This window comes from Chrysochloris asiatica, unplaced genomic scaffold (genome assembly GCF_000296735.1).
Source record: "Chrysochloris asiatica unplaced genomic scaffold, ChrAsi1.0 scaffold00010, whole genome shotgun sequence".
Classification (NCBI taxonomy): Eukaryota; Metazoa; Chordata; class Mammalia; order Afrosoricida; family Chrysochloridae; genus Chrysochloris; species Chrysochloris asiatica.
Genome location: NW_006408528.1, coordinates 10,478,409 through 10,501,007, shown reverse-complemented (window position 1 = coordinate 10,501,007; position 22,599 = coordinate 10,478,409).

The following is a 22,599-nucleotide window of genomic DNA, read 5'->3' as shown; positions in this document are numbered from 1 at the left end:
GTTTCATTCTGCTGTGCATGGGGTCACTATGAGTCAGTTCTGACTCGATGGCACCTGACAACAACAACAACAGGAAGCAGTTTTACTCTGTGTTATAGGGACCCCGTGAGTGGGAATCTACTCAATGGCAGTGGGGTGGGTATGCATGTCACTTCAGGTTCTGTAAGAAACAATTTAACTTCGCTTCCCACAATAGTTTCTATTGAAGGAGATCTGGGCATCATACTATAAAGTAGCAAAGAAACAAAGAGTACAGTGTTTGTTCTCAAGAGGCTAAGTTGGTCAATGAATGGCTGTTATACACATGAGACTATTAGCATGTATGTGATAAAGGACATGAGCACACAAATTTAGAGGGAAGGGCATGCTAGGGATGAGTTGTATCTGGGAAGTTTTCTTAGATGAAGGACTCCTTAGTGTTCCTATAAAGCTTAGTGAGCTTATATCTGAGAACAGGCAGTAAGAGGAAGAGGACCCATGCAGCCTTGGAGCAGTTGTATCCTGAAGACTTGTCCACTAAGAGGAAAAGAAATCAATAAGAAAACATGTTTACAACTTACTGAATGTGAAGGGAAAAGTGGGCAGAAATACAGACAGGCAAAAAGGTCTCTTCTTGATTAAATAATGTCCTCTGAATAATTTCAAATCCAAATCACAATCAGAATGGTGAGAGTCCAGAAAGCCTGTGATGTTCCTTGGGTTCTCAGTCTTCTGGAGTGATGGAGTTTTGATTAGGATTCAAAATGAATCACTATTTACAAAAAGGAACATGCACTTCCACTTGTTGGCTAATGTTGAGTAAGCTACTTAAATTCTGAGTTGTTTTTTCTTGTGTTAAATGCAGATATTAAAATGTACCTGTCACAATGATTGAAAGGATTGAAGGGCATAGAGTATGTTAATGCACAGTACACACAGAACAAATTCCAATGTGCTTACTAGAGACATACTCTATCATCTAAAATTGACTTAACAGACTTGGGTATCCATGATCCCATCTTTCAAAGTCAATTACTAATAACTTTTTAATATACAAATCCTTCTATATATTTTACATGGAAAGACATATTTTGCATACATTTTTTTTTCCTTTTGTTCTGTCACTTACCACCATCCCCTACATAAATGAATTATCTAAAATATGTTTTCCCCTTGTTTAATGTATTATTTGTATCATTTTATGTGAATAATAGAGATCTATAACATTTTTAATGGCAAAATATGGTGCCCTAATAACCTGTCTTCTTCTTTCTGAACACCCAGAGAAAACACATCCCAGTTCCTTTGAGTTATGGACCATGTGACTGGTTCTGGTCAATCAGTTGTAAGTAGAGGTGATGTGCATCACTGATGTACTGAAGCAATATACAGCTCTCTCATGGTCCTCCACCTTTGCTGGAGTGATACTACATAGGAACAATGAAGCTAGAGGATGGACACAGCCCTGGGAGGCTTCTATAGGTGCTGACCTGGAGAGACTATTAGTTGCTCAGTGGACACTGTATAAGGAAGAGAAAAGAAAATAATAAACTTTTATATATGTAGCCTCCATGATTTTGGAATTTATTTGTTATAGCAACATAGTCTATTTTAACCTAACAAAAGGGGGAAACCTGGTGTGGCTCTATAGGATAAGCATTAGACAGCAAGGTTGGTTTGAATCAAAAGGTCATTGGTTCAAACTCACCACCTGCTCCTCAGAAATGCTCTACAGGATTGCTGTGAGTCAGAACTGACTCTAAGGCACTTAACAACAAGAACATAAAGGGTAATATTCCATATATGGACATGTTGTTTATGTGTGTTGTTGATTCAGTTCTGACTCATAGCAACACTATATAGTGTTTCCAAGGAGAGGCTAGTGGGTTTGAACTGCCAATACTGAGTTAACAGTCCAGTGTTTATCCTATAGTGCCACACACATCAGGACATGTAGGTTTTTTTCAGTTACTCATTATTATAAGTAAATCTGTAATGAATATCTTTGCATATTTTTCTAAATTTGGTATATTATTTCCTTGGTTTCAATTCCTAGAAATAAAATTTCTGGGTCAAAAAGTTCATGCACCTAACTTTTGATATTCATTGACTAATTATACCCTACAAATTCACACCCAGCTAATAAAGTCATTCACATCTTATTAGAGTGCTTATATCATACATTGTTATAGATGGACTTGTGTCCTCCAGCACCCTCCTCCCCAAATATGTGTCAATTTAATGGGACCATGATTCAAAGTAATGTGGCCACTATATAATGATGTAATCATCTCCCACGATGTGATCTGATGTGATCAATCAGTTGTAAGAGGATTAGGGTAGATTCAGCATCCTGTTTTAGTTCACAGCCCTGATCCAATGTAAAGGGAATTTCCCTAGAGTCTGGTCTGTATTGTCTTTTATTTTACAAAACATAAAAAGTGACAGAGTGATCAGAGTGACGGAACCTGATTACTTCTAAGAAAGAAGAACCAGAAGCAAAGCACAGGGTCCTGCCCTAAGAACCTCTAGACCCAACATAAAACTGATGCCAAGACACATGCAGGACTCCAAGGGTGCCAGATCCACCGATGTTGAAATAAATCTTCCCCTAGAATTAGCATTTTGAATTCAGACTTCTAGCCTGCTGAACTGTGAGAATAAATATCTGTTTGTTAAAGCCACTAGACTGCAAAACTCAAGGTCAGCGATTCAAACCCACCAGCGGATCCTCGGAAACCCTGTACGCGATCACTATGAGTCGGAACTGACAAGAAGGCGCTTAACACATAGAACTAAGACAGAAATGCTTGGCAAAATAGGGCATTGCCAATCAAATGTATTTAAATAAATGTGCCTTTGTACCTAGTGAGGTTGAATTTCCTTTCTCTTTATGTGCTGGTCATTTACATTTCAAAGTGCTAATTAATATCCTTTGGTATAGTTTTCTATTTGGCTATTTGTTCTATAGTACTTGATATATACAGCAAGAATATTAACCATACATGCTGCAAAAAATTTGTTTTTTGTTTTTTGTGTATCTTTTTTGTGTGTGTGTATCTTAATTGTTTGCCATATGGGCATCTTTACTTTTTGCATAGTGAAAATTATTGAGCATTTTCTTTATGGATTCTGGTTTTGGTGCCCCTGCTGCACTTTTTAATCTTTCCTATCAAGTTTCAAAATATATTCAACTATTTTTCATTAAAGTATTTATAGAATTTTATTTTTTATGGTTATTAATCCATCTGGAAGCTGTACAATGGGACTACTTATAACATATATTGGATATTATTTTCCATTTGATTTAACAGCATACTATATAATAAATCCCTGTGTATATATTTTTTCCATCACACACTTAGCATATGCAATTTTAATTAACCAAAAGAAACAAAGAAGTCCTAAATGTACAAGTAAAAATAATCCAAAATGTTGACACAGGCTTAACTAATATAAGCTCCTTGGTAAGGTGGAGGGTCAGAGAAAAAGAGGAAGACCCCCAGCGAGATGGACTGGCCAAGTGGTAGCATCAATGGGCTCATTCATGGCAACAATAATGAGGTTGGCCCAGGATCCGGCATGTTTCGTTCTGCTGTGTATTAGGTCGCTATGAGTCAGCATCGACTCGATGGCACCTAACAACAACAACAATGTACAGCTGTGTAAATTCTAAAGAACTAGCCTATATTTATACACAAAAGTGGTTTATACACAGATCTCTACATAAGGGTCTATACATTTATTTCTTCAGAACCCTTAGGTGTCAACATCAAGACATCATTCACCAATCTTACACAAAAAGAACTGTTTTCAGGATTGACAGTATTGCCTCCTGTGTTCAGACCATGGGTTCCACCAATGGGTTAACAGAGCCTTCCACCATAATGCACACCACACCAGATGCATGGGTATTCGTTGGAAAGGTCCCCAAACAGCTCAGTTGGAGTGCTCCGAAATAAAAGTCAATAAAACAACCTTAGATGAGGAAGCAGAGTCTTGAATTAACTGCCACCCTATGTCCAGATTTAGGTGAGTCGGCTCACGGTCGGTATTCCAGCTCATCTACAAGATGATTTTGGAGGGCATGGAAATCCCTATATATTTATTTTAATAGTTACGCACTCCTTATTGTAGTCCTGGTGTGGCGCTGTAGGTAAATGTTCTGGACTACAAGGTCGATTTGAACTGCAAGGTCTATGGTTCAAGCTCACCAGACACTCCTCAAAAACCCTATACAAGTTCTCTCTGAGTTGGAACCGACTCGACAACACTATAATAACAACAATACGCTTTATTGGAGTCCCGGTGTAGGATAAGCACTAGACAGCAAAGTCGGCAGTTCAAACTCATCAGCTGCTCCTTAGAAATCCTCTAAGGGTCGCTATGAGTAGGAGTGACTCTATGAGTAGGAGTGACTCTATGAGTAGGAGTGACTCTATGAGTAGGAGTGACTCTATGAGTAGGAGTGACTCAAGGGCGCTTAACAAAAACAGCCACAACAAGCCCCTTATTCAGTTGATATAGTGGTCTATTCCTAAATCAGTTCTCTTTTATTTACTGCAGGTTTACAATTCAGTAAACCTATGGAAAATGCCCCCATTACTTAAAAAACAAAACAAAAGACAAAAACCATTAGAATATTCATTGCTATACTTTTATATTAATTCTTCAAGGTAATTAGAATATTTTTCTGAGGTTCCAGAATGAAACCATCTATAATCGAAATGAAAAATCCTGCAGAATTGCTCAGAGTAAGGTAATGAAGATGGTGAGAGGGATTAAGTCCTATTGTGCACCCCCTGGATCCCTGTAGCAACTTCTCAGGAACAATTTGGCAAACCAGCACGTTCGATCCTTTTCTTGATCATATAGATATCTCATCACATTAGAACGTTGCTAGGTACCATTGAGTTGGCTGTGAACCATAGTGACACTATGTACAACAGAAGCAATTATTATCCATTCCTGGGACATCCCACAATTGTTATGTTTGAACCCATTGCTGCAGCCACAGTGTCAATCCATCTGTTGGGGATTTTCTTCTTTTTAACTGACCTTCTACTTTACCAAGTATGATGTTCTTTTCCAGGGACAGGTCCCTGCTGATAACATATCCAAAGTATGTGCTATGAGGGCTTGCCAACCTTTCCTCCAAGGAGCATTCTTGCAGTTACATCAGCATTTTACTGTTGTTACTGTTGTTGTTAAGTGCTGTCGAGTCAGTTCTGACCCATAGCAACCCTCTATAAGGTTTCCAAGGAGCAGCTGGTGAGCTTGAACCACTAACTTTTCAGTTCAAACCAATCTGTGACCCAGCTCATTAACCCACATCAGCCAAGACTCCTTCATCAGCGTAGGGTGATCAGAAACATAGACCTTTTTCTCTATACATAGTCTTTTCCTATCCTCATCCCCTTGATCTGCTTATAGAATGGCAGACTCCCACACTCTTGGATAACGATCTTCTGACTGAAGTACCTTGGCCACCAGAGCTTATCCATTATGAGTTAATCTCCTCTGCTTTTCAAATGCCCAAAATAATATTTTTATTACCCTAGTACTTGAACATACGTTCCACATTTAGGTACTTTCACTTAACAGTAACTTTGGAACATTTAATTAACTATTTCCATACTCAAGGAACTCTGGTAGCATGGTGGTTGTGAATCGGGTTGCGAACCACAAGGTCAGCAGTTTGAAACTACCAGCTGTTCGGCTTGAGAAAGATGAGGCTTTCTGCTCCCGTAAAGATTTACAGCCTCGGAAACCCTGTACAGGGTCGCTATGGGTCAGAATCGACTCCACAGCACATAACATTCCATACTCAGCTGAAGGGAATATAAAATGTGACCCATTAAAGATATGCTATAGATGGAGACATAACAAACATGTGGATACTCGCATTCCGTGAATAGAAGAGAATGTTCTGTGATGCTACCAGCACCTTACGTTGCATTTACACGTCCTTAAAACTTTAGGTGGAGAAATAGACAATCCATCCTTCTATATCTGGTGCACCTGTATAATCATTATCCACTAAAAGGAACAGAACACTTACCAGTACTTTGTTTTTAACATCCGTAGCATGAAATAAGGAAGTCACAATTATTCACCCTTTAGCAAACACATATCCTTTCCTAATAATGTTCAAATTTAGATCCAAGTCCTATGGGCTACATATATATATAAGGGTAAGTCAAAAAGTATTTCTCTAGGGTTCCAGTTCATACATTCACAGGTTTATTCCAAACAAAATATCTGTAAATATTTCTCTGCTTTCAGTGGATGATTGTAGACAACTTCTCTCAGCAATACACCTGTCTTGTTAGGATGCCTTCAAAAGAAACAGGATACTAAAGAAGTGTTGCGTAAAGATCAATTATCTCAAGAAGCTCATCTTTCCATCAGTCTTTTAAGCAAGACTGAAGCTAATGAAGACAACTTTATGGAATGAATCAGAACTGAGGACAAGTATTAGATTTACCCATACAATCCAGAGAGCAAGGTCCAGTCAAAACATCGACTTCTGAAGAAACCTACAGGGACAATCAAGGCAGAGTTCAACTCGAAGGTTATGGAGACTATTTTTGGGGACTCCAAAGGGTTAGGAGTCCTGGTGTGCCTCTGTGGGTTAATGCAAAGTTGGTTTGAACCACAAGGTCGGTGGTTCAAGCTTACCAGCTACTCATTGGAAACTCTATACAGGGTCACTCTGGGTTGGAACAGACTTGATGGCACTTAGCAACAAGAACACAACAAAGGGTTAACCTTATTTATGTTGTTGTTTTGCTATTATTGGGTATACAAAGCAAATCCATTTTCCATTCAACAGTTCATACACATATAGTTTCATGTTACCGATGGCAATCTCCACAATGTAACATCACTTATCCCACTTCCTCCCTGAGCTTCCATTTCCACAGGAGCTTCCATTTCCATTTTTCTTTTTTCCTAACCCTTCTTTTTTTTTTTTTAATAAATGTTTTATTGTGAATTGTGTGCTAGTCTACATGGGAGAACATTAGCTTTACATTCATTCTATCATCTATCGTTTCATTGGTATAGTTACCATCCCGTCCCCATGCATCCTCACTCAACCAAAGGGTGTACCCTGTAAGCCTGCACTCCCTTCCCCCCCACCACCACAGTCCTCAGCCCCTTTCCATCTCCTGATCCCAAGACCCCAGCCACACCATCTCTTGACGTCGTCTTCTCTGCCTCCATCTCAAGCCTCACCGCTTCTCTGGGTAGGATCCCGCTCTCCGCTCTTCTCCATTGATGGTCCCAGGGCCCTCTGCTCCTAGACTGAAAAGTTAATCACTCCCCTCCTTGCTACAAAATGTCCACCTTTAGATTTCCAAACTTCACAATCAGTCCTGATAACAATTATTCACTATTGCATCACAAGAGACCCATCTGTATTTCTTTTCATCTGCCCTTCCTGGACAGGCTGGACACTATTCACTGGAGACTCTACCTTTCTCCACACCCTTTGGATCTAGGTTCCCTCTTGAAAGCTTGTAAACCAGTCATTTCTTACCTTTGTATCCCTCCCCCCATTTTGGGTAGCCAATGTCCAAGTTGCCCATCCCTGTGTACCCTTTGTGTGGAGGGGGTGGGAATAGTTCTTGCAGCAGGGATTTGTTTCCTCTTTTGAGCTACTGCATTTATAGGTGTAGGTCATGTTTATTGAATTGTATTAGATGACACTTTTTTCCTCTTCTTTCTTCTTTGGGTTGAGCTCTGTTTATCCAGTCGCTGAAGCCAGGTCAAATGGGTATCATCAGCAAGTGTGGGTGTTCTTGCGTTTGTCCGCCCTCTTTGTATCGACTGGCCGCGCCGCTCTCCATTCTAGTCCTCTGTGGCTGTGTCATTGACTCTGAGCCCATGAGTCCCCAGGTCTTGCCTGGCTGCTGGCCGACCAGATCTCCACCGGGGTTCACAGTAGTTTGCTGAACGATGTAGGGCTTAGCTCGCCACTTCATTGATGTTCTTCGGTCACTTCCCCTTCTGGGTGACGTGCGTGGTTGCCAATCAAAGCATATATCTACCTTGTGTCTTAGTCTTGGAAAAGAATTTGCATTGTCAGTCACAAAAGGAAAAATACTGCATAGGACCACTTGCCTTGATGTCTCCTGGGCAAGCAACCTGCATGTTCTTGGGGTAACAGTCGGACTGCCCTTATTGTTTTGTATTTTTCCTGTAGGTCCTTCTTTCAAGAGGTATCTTCTGGTTTTCTAGCTGCTCCTGGCTGGTCTGCTAGTCCTTTCAAGTGGAAAATTTCCCATCTCTGAAGGTCTGGATGTGGTTTGGGCTTTCGCCTATACTCCCATGTAATGCAGAGGCTCCTCAGGAAACCTCCTTCACTAGACACATTGTAGCCCCATTTTAGATATTCCAATCAGTTATAGGTATAAGATGGGTTTACAAGCTTTCCATGGTGATATTTCTGGTTATTCCTTTCTCTCCCCATCCAGTGTCTGTTTTATAATATATTGCAGGGAAAACCATGATTCAAAAGACAGCCAAGCATCTAAACATTATTTCCCCCTTTTCCCCATTCCATCCATGTCTCAGTCTCTGTATTCCAGAGCCTGTTGTTCCAAAGCTGTGCCTACATCATTTTTTACCTCTGTCCCATTTAGCCCATTCATACCTATCTAATTGTTCTCCTATCTGCTTTGTTCTTCGATTCCCCTCTCCCTACTTGTATATCGCCCCCCTACCCAAAACCCAAATTATCCTGTGTCTATTCCCTGCCCTGTGTTCTGCCTTCCCCTCCCACCCCTATTCCTACCCCTACATCCTAGCAACCAACTAAGAATCCATTTTAGTGGATTAGTATGGGTTCTTTTTCTTAGTCTTTTACATTATTGGTCCTATGCAGTATTTTTCCTTTTGTGACTGACTAATTTCACTCAACATAATGCCCTTAAGGTTCATCCACGTTAGGAAGTAGCATACAACTTCCTTGTTATTTTTCAAGGTAGCATAATACTCCATTGTGTGTATGTACCACAGCTTGTTTATCCATTCTTCAGTTGATGGGCACCTTGGCTGACTCCGTCTTTTTGCTATTGTAAATAGTGCAGCTATGAACATTGGTGTGCATATATCTTCCCATGTTGTGGATCGTTTGTCTTGTGGGTAAATACCAAGTAGAGGAATTGTTGGATCGAATGGTATTTCTATTTTCAACCTTCTGAGGAAGCGCCATATTGCTTTCCAGAGAGGTTGGACCATTTTGCAGTCCCACCAGCTATGCAGGAGTGTCCCAGTCTCTCCACATTCCCGCCAGCATTTATTCAACTTTTTTAATCTTTGCTGTTATTGCTGGTATGAGATGGTATCTCATTGTTGTTTTGATTTGCATCTCTCTAACAGTTAGTGATCATGAACATTTTTTCATATGTTTGTTGGCTGCCCGGATCTCCGCTTTGGTGAAGTGTCTGTTCATATCCTGTGCCCATTTTTTGAATGGGTTATTTGTCTTGTTTTTGTAGATGTGTAGTAATTTCCTATATATTTTAGAGATGAGTCCCTTATCCGATATGTCATTGCAGAAGATTTTTTCCCAGTCAGTGGGTTCCCTTTTTATTCTCTTGGTGAAGTATTTTGATGCACACAAGTTTTTGATTTTTTGTATGTCCCACTCGTCTATTTTGTCTATTTTTGTTTGTGTATTTTTCAAAATGTGTGGCAGTCTGAATATTACCTGAGTTAGCCCCCTCACATTCGTCCCTATTTTTTCATTGATGAGCTTCATAATTTTAGGATTCACATTTAGATCTTTAATCCATGTTGAGTTCATTTTTGTATAGGGTGTGAGGCAAAGGTCTTGTCTCAGTCTTTCACATATCGCTTTCCAGTTCTGCCAGCACCATTTTTCCTAACCCTTCTTGCTTTCTGAACTTTGTCTTTGGGCAAATGCTGCCATTTTGATCTCAACTGGTTAATTATTCTAAGAAGTGTGTATCTCCCAAGTTTTATTGTTCATTTTAGTGTTTGGTTGAAGATTGAGCCATAGGAGTGACTTCAGTTCCAGGCCTAAAAAGTGACTAAGGGTCATAGTCTTAGGAGTTCTATCAGTCTACATCCAACTAGTGGACTTCTGGTGTGGCACTATAGGATCAGCACTGGACTGAGAACAACAAGGTTGGCAGTTCAAACCTACCAGCTGCTCCTAGGAAACGCTATACAGGGTTGCTATTAGTCAGAGCCGATTTGACGGCACTTAACAACACAAACAACGTATCTAACTAGTAGGTCTTGTATCTAACTAGTAGGTCTGTTTATGTCACATTTTTCTCTCACTCTATTCAGGACCTTGTAATGTGATCCATTTCAGAGTGGCCAGTAGTAGTAGCCAGGCCCTATTTACTTCTGGTTTCAGGGTAGTAGAAACTGATGTTTGTGTGGTCCATTAGTCCATTGGACTAATTGTGTCCATGCATCTTCGATTGTCTTCACTTTTTTTTCCATAATTTCACCTAATATGGCTGCTCAGGAGCTTTTAAGACCCCACTTGCTACTCACTAAAGTAGGTTTTAGAACATTGTTTTGTGGATTATGTTATACCAACTGACCTTGGTGTCCCTGAGACTATAGGTCCTGAGCAGTTCATTTCCTCAGATGTTTGGTTATGGCTAAGAAGTTTACCCCTTTCACCTAGAGGGGTAATCTTGATAGATTTTCTCAAAGAGCACAGGATGATCACAGAAACTTATTAGAAAGAAATTTTAAGAAAATATAAAATTGTGCTGATGAGAAAAAAAGACAATGACAGTTGTGCTGAATAAATTTTTCCATTGCAATGTACCTGCTCCTTCTTCAAAAGTAACATGGGCTGTGCTATGAAAATTTCATTGGAAAACTTCATCGACTTTACAAACCTGATCTTACCCCTTCAGACTTGTTTTTGCTCCCAAGCCTCAAAGTCCATTTAAAAGGAACATAGTTTGAGATCCTTAAGGATGACAAAACTGCCATTTTGACATGTTGTAAACCAGAGGACAGAAATCTTCAGGGAAGGGTTAGAAAAGTGGAAACAGCCTTCAGAAGTGTTTAGACAAAGATGAAGGATATGTCAAGAAATAATAATTTCACATTTGGAATATTTTTGGTTAACAAAGACTTTTATGATTTTGTAGCAATAAATTTTGAATTACCCTTTTATATATCTCTACAATGATATAGTCAAAGTTTATAGAGTGGAATCTTTCCTTTGTTGCAATGATTTTAAAATATAAATTTTAAATCATATTAATTTGCTAAAGACAATGGCGCATACTTCAGACGAGAAGTTAACTCTATCATTGGAATTTGTTAAAAGTATGCTTGAGAACTTTTCATTTAATCACTTTTCATTCATTCATTGTTTATGAAACATTTAATATAAAATACTGTGTTACATGCTAAAAATATAGTATTAGGGACACATATAAGGGGAGAAATCATGCTATAATGGAATTAAAAGTTTTGTGGGCAGAGAAAAAAAATTTTAGCAATATATAGGAAAAATACCACAAGCTGAGTGGAAGTACCATACTTAGAATTAAAATAGAGGGATATGATGTGTACTAGGCTGTCTTTGGCTGGGTTTTCTAGAGTAGCAATATCAGTGAAATTTATATGTATATGCATATATAGAAAGATTTATCTTAAGGAAATAACTTCAAGGGATTGTTTGTTTCTAAGTGCTGTCGAGTTGGTTCTGATTCATAGCAACCATGTATAAGGTTTCCAAGGAGCAGCTGGTGGGTTTGAACTGCTGACCTTGCAGTTTGAAGTCCAGTGCTGATACTACAGTGCCACTTAGCAAGTCCCTAGTCCTTGGGTCAGCCATCCATCAGGAGATCCACAGGCTGTAGAGTCTTAGGAATCCCAACATGTTCAGGTCACTAGTTCAAGTTCAAAGAACCAGAGGTCAGATGATGACAAGTCAGATGAAGGATCCAAACCAAAGCTGAAGGATTTTCCAGACTATCTATATACATACTGGATATAGGCCACCACCCCCCAAGGAAACTCCCCTGCAACCTATTGGCTACTCATAACATATCTCATCATTGACGTGATTGCAGTTTGTCAGTTCTCATCATGAGGGATGACTACATAATTAGATAATTGCCAAGCTAAAAAGTTTTTATTTTATCCTACATATGAAGGAAAACCTTCATTGGAGGATTATATAAGCAGCTGAATAAAATATTCAGATTTACACTTACAGCACTCTGGGTGGTGAATAGAAAATTGATAAAAATAGAAATTATTAAAATGATGCAGTAGAGGAGGAAGAAAATGATGATGCTGGAGAGAGAAAAAAATTAGTAGGAGATATGCCACAAAGTAGACAAGAGAACCTGTGGCAAGGAGACCCTAGAATAGGTGATTATTCATGATAGGAAGAAAAGCAGATCATGTGGTCTAGATGCAAGTTGGTGGGTGGAATGACATTGGAAGAGCGGAAGGTCTATTCTAGACCACCTTTATTTTCTCAATGAACTTGTAAGATGATCAGTGAGAATGAGGATGGAGAATGCTATGTTGAATGTAGGAGGAGAGGAGAGAAAATACAAAACAGTAATCTAGACTTTGGGAAACATAATATGACCACCATATTGTACAAACAACCATCTTAATGTGAATAGTCATAAATTCAAAGTGAGATCAGTCAATATGAATGTCTTTTTCTGTAATCAAGGTCAGCTATACAGAGGCACATGGGAAGTACAGAATAATTTAAGTTTACCTTGGGTGAAGTTTGTCAAATCCAGAGAGGAACAAGGGAGTTGAGGCTTATGAAAGAAGGTGATTCTAATAATAGATCAAGGAATATTAACGGGTATGAATAGTTGAGGGGCCATGGTGTTACAGTGGGTAAGCTCTCAGCTGCTAACAAGAAGGTTGGCATTTCAAACCATCTAGCTGCTCCATGGAAGAAAGATGTGTCAGTCCACTTCTACAAATATTCACATCCTTGCAAAGTCTCTGAGTTAGCTCTGTTCTGCCTAAAGGGTCTCTCTAGCATTGTCATGAGTCTGAATCAGCACAAAGGCAACAGGTTTGGTATGAAGAAACAGTATAAAGATTATATAGTCAATGCCTTGTAGATCCCCAAAGAATGGAAGCATAATTATAATGGAGTATTCATGGTGTGGCACTGTTGAATAAGCACTGGACTGCCACAGTTTGGTGGTTCAAAACTACCAGCCACTCCTCAGAAACCCTATTCAGAGTCACTATGAGTCAGAACCGACTCAATAGCAGTTAACAACAATTCTGCCCCTCACGTCATTTCCTTGAGTTGTTGTTAAGTTCTGTATAGTCAGTGAAGTGAGGGGCAGAGTATTTATTGGGCCATCGAGTCAGTTCTGACTCATAGCAAGCCTGTATAGGGTTTCCAAGGAGTGGCTGGTGAGCTTGAACCACTCACCTTGCAGTTCAAACCAACCTTGAGGGCAGAGTTGTTGTTGTTATGTGCCATTGAGTCAGTTCTTACCCATAGCAACCCTGAATAGGGTTTCCAAGGAGCAGCTGGTGAGCTTGAACCACTAACCTTGTAGTTCAAATGGCTTTGCAGTCTGGCGCAGTAACCCACAGCGCCACACTAGTAGTATGGTTGAAATTGAGATTATGGAGTATGTCCAGTTATTAATAATGAGAAGATTAAGACATGGCCACAGAAATGTGTGACTGAGGTGGGGGAAAGAGGAGTAAAAATTGAGAGCCCAGGGTATTAACAGTATCATCTATTTGGTTATTGAAATGCTAAGAAAATAAAAATAAAAGAATAAGCAGCTTTAATGAAATACAGTGGGAAAAATATAAAAAAATGAAAATGAGAAACAAATGATTGATAAGGAGGCAAACCACAGATTGAATATACACATAATTGATATGCTTGATAAAGAGCACTAACAATTGAAACAAATGCATTAAGTAAAGACAAAATTGAATACCCAGTAACTTCCATTTCCAGAAATATGGCAGATCAGACCTCAAGGGAAGCAGCTAAAATGCTGGGGAAAAAAATTATTAGAAATACATTGAAATGAATCATGGAGGTAACATCAAAGTAAATAAGATGTTTGTCTCCAAAGCAAATGAAAGCAGGAATCCCGAGAAGTGAGTGAATTTCAAAGCTACCTACTCCTCTGAAAGCTTCTGATATATCTAGACATATTGAATGATTTCACTTTAAGAAGAGCAAGGGATGCAGGATATAAGAGCAAAAGTCTGAAGCCAACCCTAAGTGGGGAATTCAATGGGCGATCTCCACAAAAAGATGTCCCCTGAAGGTCCACACCTTTAGTACAAGAGCATGTGAAATAAAAAAAGAGAGAAGGAAAAACACCACACAGAAAGGACAAGAAAACATTCTTGTCTTAAACCTGTTACTGAGTGGAGAGGAAAAATATTCTCCTTTAAGAATTTCAAATATGATCAATAAAATGATACAGCTGTAGATATCAGATAAGCTTAAAAATAGAAAAATAAAATGCACCACACAAATGACAAGAAAAAGAAACATAAGATATAAAAGCAGCCTTGTAGAAAAGATAGATGATGTATAAAATAGCATTTAGGCTGAAAGCTGACCTCTCACAGCAATAGTAAAAACAGAATATAGTAGAATAGTATCTTAGATACAGTGAAAGAAATTGTCTACCTAGAACTGCATATTCAACAAATTTTTCTTTCAATAAAGTGAAGTTGTTGTGTTATGAACCATCGAGTCGACTCCAATTCAAACCTAACCTACGCACAAAAGGAAAAAAAAATACTGCCCAGTCCTACGCCGTCCTCACAAATGTTATGTTTGATCCTTCCATTACTGATGCCACTGTGTCAATCGTCTTCTTGTGGGGGGTGGGGGGGTGACTTTTGCTAATCCTCCGCTTTACCAAGCATAATGTCTGTCTCCAGAGACTGATCCCTCCTGATAACAAGTCTGAATTAGAAGCAACAAAGTCTCACCATCCTGATTCTAAGGAGCATTCTGACTACTTCTTCAAATAGATTTGTTTGTTCTTCTGGCAGTCCATGGTACTTTTAATATTCTTCTATACACACTAATTCAAATGGACTGATTCTTTTCCAGTATTCCTTATTCATTGTGCAACTTTCATATGCATATTAGACTACTGAAAATACCATGGTTTGGGTCAGGCACACTTTAGACCTCAAATTGATATATTTGCTCTTGAACACTTTAAACAGATATTTTGCAGCCGATTTGCCTAATTCAGTATGTCTTTTGATTTCTTGACTGCTGCTTCCAGGAGTGTTGATGGTAGATCCAAGCCAAATGAAGTTTTTAACAACCTCAAACTTGTCACCATTTATCATGATGTTATTTATTGGTTCAGCTGTGAGGATTTTTTTTTTTTTTCTTTACATTGAGGTACAACCCATACTGAACGATGTAGTCTTTGATTTTCATTAGTAGGAATTTACATTCTTTTGACTTTCAGCAAGCAATGTTGTATCATCTGCATATCACAGGTTATTAATGAGTTTTCCTCCAATACTGATACCACATTCTTCTTCATGTGGCATAGCATCACAGATTATTTGTTCAATATACAGACTAAACAAGTATGGTGAAAGGATACAATCCTGGTGCAAACCTTTCCTGATTTAAACCATGTAGTATCTACTTGTTCTATTCTAACAACTGCTTCATGAGCACAATGAAATGTTCTGGAATGTCTAGTCTTCTCAATGTTATCCATAGTTTGTCATGGATCCACACAGTTGAAAGTCTTTGCATAATCAATAAAGCAAAAGTACACATCTTTCTGGCATTCTCTGTTTTCAGCCGAGATCAATCTGACATCAGCAATGATATCCCTAGTTCCATGACATCTTCTGAAAACAGCTTCAGTTTCTGGCAGTTCTCTGTCAACATACTGTTTTAACCATTTTTAATGATCTTGAGCAAAAATTTACTTGCATGTGATATTAATGATATTATTAAATGATTTCCATATTCTGTCGGGTCACCTCTTTGGAATGGGCACAAATATGGACCTCTTCCAATCAGTTCGTCAACTAGCTGTCATCAAAATTTCTTGGCATAGCTGACAGTGCTACCAGTGCTTCAGCATTTTCAATAGCCAATGTCTATATTACCCATTCCTATCAACCCAGTGCACTGAGGAAACAAGCTTGTTCCTTGATATGAATAATCCTTCCATTACGGTTGAAATTTTGAGCAACTGCATCCATAAGCATAGGTACAATGCATCAACTTGTAGCAATTTGCACTTGATCACAATATCAAGTATTTTTATCTTCATGTGTTCAAGTTATGGTCAGCTTGTCATTCAAGCTAGGTCAAATGAGTACTAGCTGCAAGTTTGGGAGTACACACATGCCTCCCTACACATCGGATCAGCTGGCCACTTCACTCTCAGTTGTAGCCCCCAGTGGCTAAAGTACCACTGAATCTTGATGATATGCTCTCTTGAAATGTTTGAGCATCAACCATTTCTTTTCTTTCTTTCTTTTTTGAGAAAGATGTTTAATTGACAATGCAAAAGCATTACAATGTGGGTTATCATAACAAACTATGGAAAACATCGCAGGGCATGTGAATTCAGAAACACTTACTTGTGCATATATTGCACCTGATGTTTGGAGAATTCGTAGGGGCTATGAGTTATTTCAAATCAGAAGAGAGTAAGGTGGGCCAGACCCTAGCCAAGCTGTTTTCATTTGCCTCATAGGCATATGAAATGTTGGTGTTGTGATGTGACAATTGATGTCTTTGAATGCTGGTTTTGGTGAAGAATACAGAATATATTATTGGTTGTCAGAATCAGGAACAAAGCTGTGTTGGACGAACAATCAGAATGCTCCTTTGAAGTGAGGATGACAAGACTTCATTTCACAAACTTTTGATATGTTGTCAAACAAATGTGTCTTGGATGTGATATTAACAATATTGTTAGATGGTTTCCACATTCTACTGCATTACCTTTCTGTGGAATTGGCACAAATATGGACGTCTTCCCATTGGTTGCCCACATAGCTATCTTCCAAATTTCTTGGCATGGGCGAGTGAACATCTCTAGTGCTACATCAGTTTGTTGAAACATGTCTATTTGAATTCCATCAATTCCTGGATCCTTTTTTGTTAATTCATTAAGTGCTGCTTGGACTTCCTTCAATACCTTTAGTTCTTGATTATATGCTATGTTTATTTAATTAGTTTTTAGTTTTTTATTGTAAATTAAGTGGGAGAACACCGGTTTTACACTCTTTTCATTGGAATGATTATAATGTCCTCTGTGTATATGCTACCTTTTAAAATGGTTGAACATCAAAGAATTCTGTTTCATACAAGGACTCTGGGTATTATTTCCATCTTCTGTTGTTCTGTTGATGCTTTCAGTCAATATTTTGTCCATTGTTATTGTTTACCATGAGGTCAGCCTGACTCATAGTGACCTTGAATTGAGTTGCCAAGAGCGGCTGAACTGCCCACCTTGCAATTAGAAGTCCAGTGTTAATCCTACAGTGCCACACCAGGACTCACTTTGCACATAGGAATCCATTCATATTGAAGCCTGAGTCTTCAATTTGTTCTTCAGTTCTTTATGCTTGAGAAATGCTGAGTGTGCTCTTCCCATTTGGTTTTTGAACTCTGGTCTTTACACATTTCATATAATATTTTACCTTCTCAAGATTCACTTTGAAATGTTCTCTTAAGTTCTTTTCTGGTGGTATATACTCACACTCATGTTTTAGCTCTCTTGGAATTATTTTTCTTAAGTCTCAACCATATCTTTTTAAGACAGTAACTCTGTATATGCTTTCCATATTTTTTATGCTTTCTGCATCATTCAATATTTTGCACATTGTTGTTGTTGTTGTTAGGTACCGTTGAGTCAGTACCAAATCATAGCCACCTTATGCACAACAGAAGGAAACACTGCCAGGTCCTGGGCCACCCTCACAACTGTTGCTGTTTCAGCCCATTGTTGCTGCCACTGTGCGAATCCATCTCACCGGAGGTCTTCTTTTTCTCTGACTTTCCACTTTACAAAACATGATGTCCTTCTCCAGTGACTAGACCCTCCTGAAAATATGTCTGAAGTATGAGAGATGAAGTCTGACCATTCTGGCTTCCAAGGAGCATTCTGACTGTACTTCTTCCAACACAGATCAATTTGTTCTTTTGGAAGTCCTTGGTACTTTCAATATTCTCCTCCAATACCACAACAAATGCATCAATTCTTCTATAGTCTTCCTTATTCACTGTCCAACTTTCACATGCATATGTTCTTTGTTGTTAGATGCCTTTGAGTCAGTACCGACTCATAGTGACCTTATGCACAGCAGAACGAAACACTGCCCGATCCTGGGCCAACCTTGCTTCTGTTGTCATGCTTGAGTCCATCGATGCTGCCATTTGGCCAATCCATCTCATTGGGGGTCTTCCTCTTTTTCTCTGACCCTCCACCTTACCAAACATGATATCCTTCTCCAGTGACTGGTCCCTCCTGACAATATGTCCGAAGTATGAGAGATGAAGTTTGGCCATCTTGGCTTCCAATGAGCACTCTGGCTATACGTCTTACAAAATGGATCTATTGGTTCTTTTTGCAGCCCATGGAACTTTCAATATTCTCCTCAAACATCATAAGTCAAAAGCATCAATTCTTCTACGATCTTCCTTATTCACTGTCCAGCTTTCACATCCATATGAGTTTATGGAAAATACCATGGCTTGGATCAGGTGTACCTTAGTCCTCAAGCTGACATCTTTGCTCTTCAACATTTTAAAAAGGTGTTGTGCAGCAGATTTGCCTAATGCAATACATCGTCTGATTTCTTAACTGCTGCTTCCATGAGTGTTGATAGTTGATCCAAGAAGAATGAAGTCCTTGACAACATCAATCTTTTCTCCATTGATAAGAATGTTGTTTATTGGTCCAACAGTGAAAATTTTTGTTTTCTTTACATTGAGATGTAATCCATACCGAAGGCTGTGCTCTTTGATCTTCATCAGTAAATGTTTTAAGTCCTCTTCACTTTCAGCAAGCAAGGTTGTATCATCTGCATATTGCAGGTTGTTAATGAGTCTTCCTCCAATCCTGATGCCACGTTTCTCTTCATATAACCCAGCTTCTTGGATTATTAGCTCAGCATACAGATTGAATAAGTATGGTGAAAGAAAACAACCTTGCTGCACACCTTTCCTAATTTTAAATCAATCAGTGTTCTTTTGTTCTTTTCCAATAACTGCCTCTTGGTCTATGTACAGATTCTTTATTAGCATAATTGTTTTGGAATACTCATATTTTGCAGTGTTGTCCATAGCTTGTCATGATCCACAGAATTGAAAACATTTGTGTAGTCAATAAAGCATAGATAAATATCTTTTTGGCATTCTCTGCTTTCAGCTAAGATCCATCTGTCATTAGCAATGGTATCCCTCATTTCAAATTCTCTTCTGAACCCAGATTAAATCTCTGGAAGTTCTCTGTCAATGTATGGTTGCAGTCATTTTTGCATTATCTTTAGTAAAATTTTACTTGCATGGGATATCAATGATATTATCTGATGATTTCTGCATTCCATTGAGTTGCCACTCTTTGGAATGGACACAAATACAGATCCTTTCCAGTCAGTTGGCCAGGTGGTTGTCTTCCAAATTTCTTGGCATAGACAAGTGAGTGCTTCTAGTGTTGCTTCAGTTTAGTGAAAGATTTCAGTTTGTATTCCATCAATTCCCGGTACGCGTTGTTCTTTGGCAATTCTTTCAATGCACCTTGGACTTCTTTCAGACTCATTGGCTCTGGCCATTTATTTTTGGTACAGTGACTCTGTGTATTCTGTCAATCTTTTCTGATGTTATCTACATCATTCAGGATTTTGCTCATAGAATCCTTCAATATTTCAAATCGAAGCTTGAATGATTGTGTCAGTTCCCTCAGCTTGAGAAACACTGAGTGTGTTCTTCCCTTTTGGTTTTCTATCTCGAGGTCTTTGCACATTTCATTATAATATTTTACTTTGTCTTCTTGAGCTGACCTTTGAATTTTTTTGTTCAACTCTTGTACCGTCTAACTTTTTCCATTTGCTTTAGCATCTCTATGCTGGAAAGCAAGTTTCAGAGTCTCTTCTGACATCCATATTGGTCTATATCATCTTTCTTGTCTCCTCAATGCACTTTTGCTTTCTTGATGCATTATGTTGTTGATGTCGTCCCACAACTCTTTTGGTCTTTGGTCTTTAGTTTCTAATGCAACAAATCTGTTCTTGAGATGAACTCTAAACTCAGGTGGAATATATTCAAGCTCATATTTTGGCTCTCATGGACTTGTTTTAATTTTCTTCAGCCTGAATTTGCATATGAGCAATTAATGGTCTGTTCTACAGCCTGCCCCTGGCCTTGTTTTGGCTGACGCTATGAAGGTTTTCCACTGTACCTTCCCACAGATGTAGTCAATTTGATTTCTGTGTATTTCATCTGGTGAGGTTCATATGTATAATAGTCTTTTGTGTTGTTTTAAAAAAAAGTATTTGCAATAAATAAGTCACTGGTCTTGCAAAATTCTATCATGCTACCTCCAGAATTGTCATCATCAAGGTCATATTTTCCAACTATTGACCCTTCTTATTTGTTTCCAACTGTTGCATTCCAATCACCAGTAATCATCAATACATCTTGATTGCATGTTTGATCAATTTCAGCCTGAAGAACTTTGTAAAATTCTTCAATTTCATCCTCACTAGATTTAGAGGTTGGTGCATAAATTTGAATAATAGTGGTCTTCCTTGTAGGTGCATGGATATTATCCTATCACAGACAGTGTTGTGCTTCATGACTGATCTTGGTATGTTATTTTTGATGATGAATGCAGTGCCATTGTTCTTCAATTTGTGATTCCCAGCATAGTAATCCATGTGATGTTCAGATTCAAACTGGTCAATATCAGTTCATTTCAGCTCACTAATGGCTAGGATATTGATGTTTATACATTGCATTTCATATTTGAAAATTTCCAATTTTTCTAAATTCATAGTTTGTACATTCCATGTTCCTATTATTAATGGAGGTTTACAGCTGTTTCTCTTCATTTTGAGTTGTGCCCTATCAACAAATTAAGGTCCTGAGGGCTTTACTCCATTTGCATCATCATGGTCAGCTCTACTTTGAGGAGAAAGCCCTTCCCCAGCTGCATTTTGAGTGCATTCCAACCTGAGTGGCTCATCTTCTGGCACTATATCTGACAATATTTTGATGCTCTTCACCTTGTTTCAATATTCAGTAATCTGATGCTGACCGTGTTCCACTGCTATTCATAAGGTTTTCAGTGACTAAATATTTGGATGTAGGCCATCTCTCCTTCCTCCTAGTCTGTGTTTCTCTGGAATCTCATCTGAAACCTTTCTACCTTGGGTGACCCTTCTGGTATTTAAAATACCCATGGCATAGCTTCCAGAATCACAGCAACACACAAGCCACCACAGTACAATAAACTGACAGATGAGTGGTGGATTTTGCCCATAGAATCCTTCAATATTGTGAGTTCTGGCTTGAGTTTTTAATTCAATTCTTTCAGCTTGAGAAATGCTGAGCATCATCTTCGATTTTAATTTGCTAACTTCAGGTCTTTGCACATTTCATTACAATACTTAACTCTGTCGTTTCAAGATGCCCTTTGGAATTATTCTGTTCATCTCTTTTAGCTCCCCATTTCTGCCATTCACTTTAACTTTTCTATGCTCAAGAGGTGGTTTCAGAGTTTCCTCTGGCATCCATTTTGGTCTATTCTTTCTTGTATGTTTTTTAATGCTCCTTTAAAGCATGAAACCACGACTCGTCTGTCAATTTGTCATACGGTGGTGGCTTGTGAGTTGATGTGATTCTGAAAGCTATGCCACCGGTATTTTAAATAACCAGCAGGGTCATCCATGGTGTACAGGTTTCAGATGAGCTTCCAGATGAAGACAGAATAGTAAGAAAGAGTGACAAACTACTTCCGAATATTTAGTCACTAAAAACCTCATGAATAGAAGAGAAACATTGTCAGATATAGTGCCAGAAAATGAGCCCCTCAGGTTGGAAGGCACAAAAAATGCGACTGGGGAAGAGCTGCCTCCTCAAAGTAGAGTTGACTATGATGACGCAAATGGAGTAAAGCCCATGAGAGAAAAGCCCGCGGGACCTTCATTTGCTGATGGGGCACAACTCAAAAGGAAGAGAAACAGCTATAAACATCCATTGAAAATCAGAACATGGAATGTACAAAGTATGAATCTAATCTAGGAAAATTGGAAGTTGTCAAAAATGTAATGAAATGCATAAATGTTTATATCTTAGGCATTAATGAGCTGAAATGGACTGGTATTGGCCATTTTGAATATGATAGCCACATGGTGTACTATGCCAAAAATGACAAATTGAAGAGGAATGATGTTGCATTCAATGTCAAAAAGAACATATTCAGATCAGTCATGAGGTACAATGTCTATGATAGGATAATATCCATGCGCCTACAGGGAAGCCCAGTTAATACCACTATTATTCAAATTTTCACACCAACCACTAAAGCCAGTGAGGATTAAATAGAAGAATTCTACCAACTTCTTCAATCT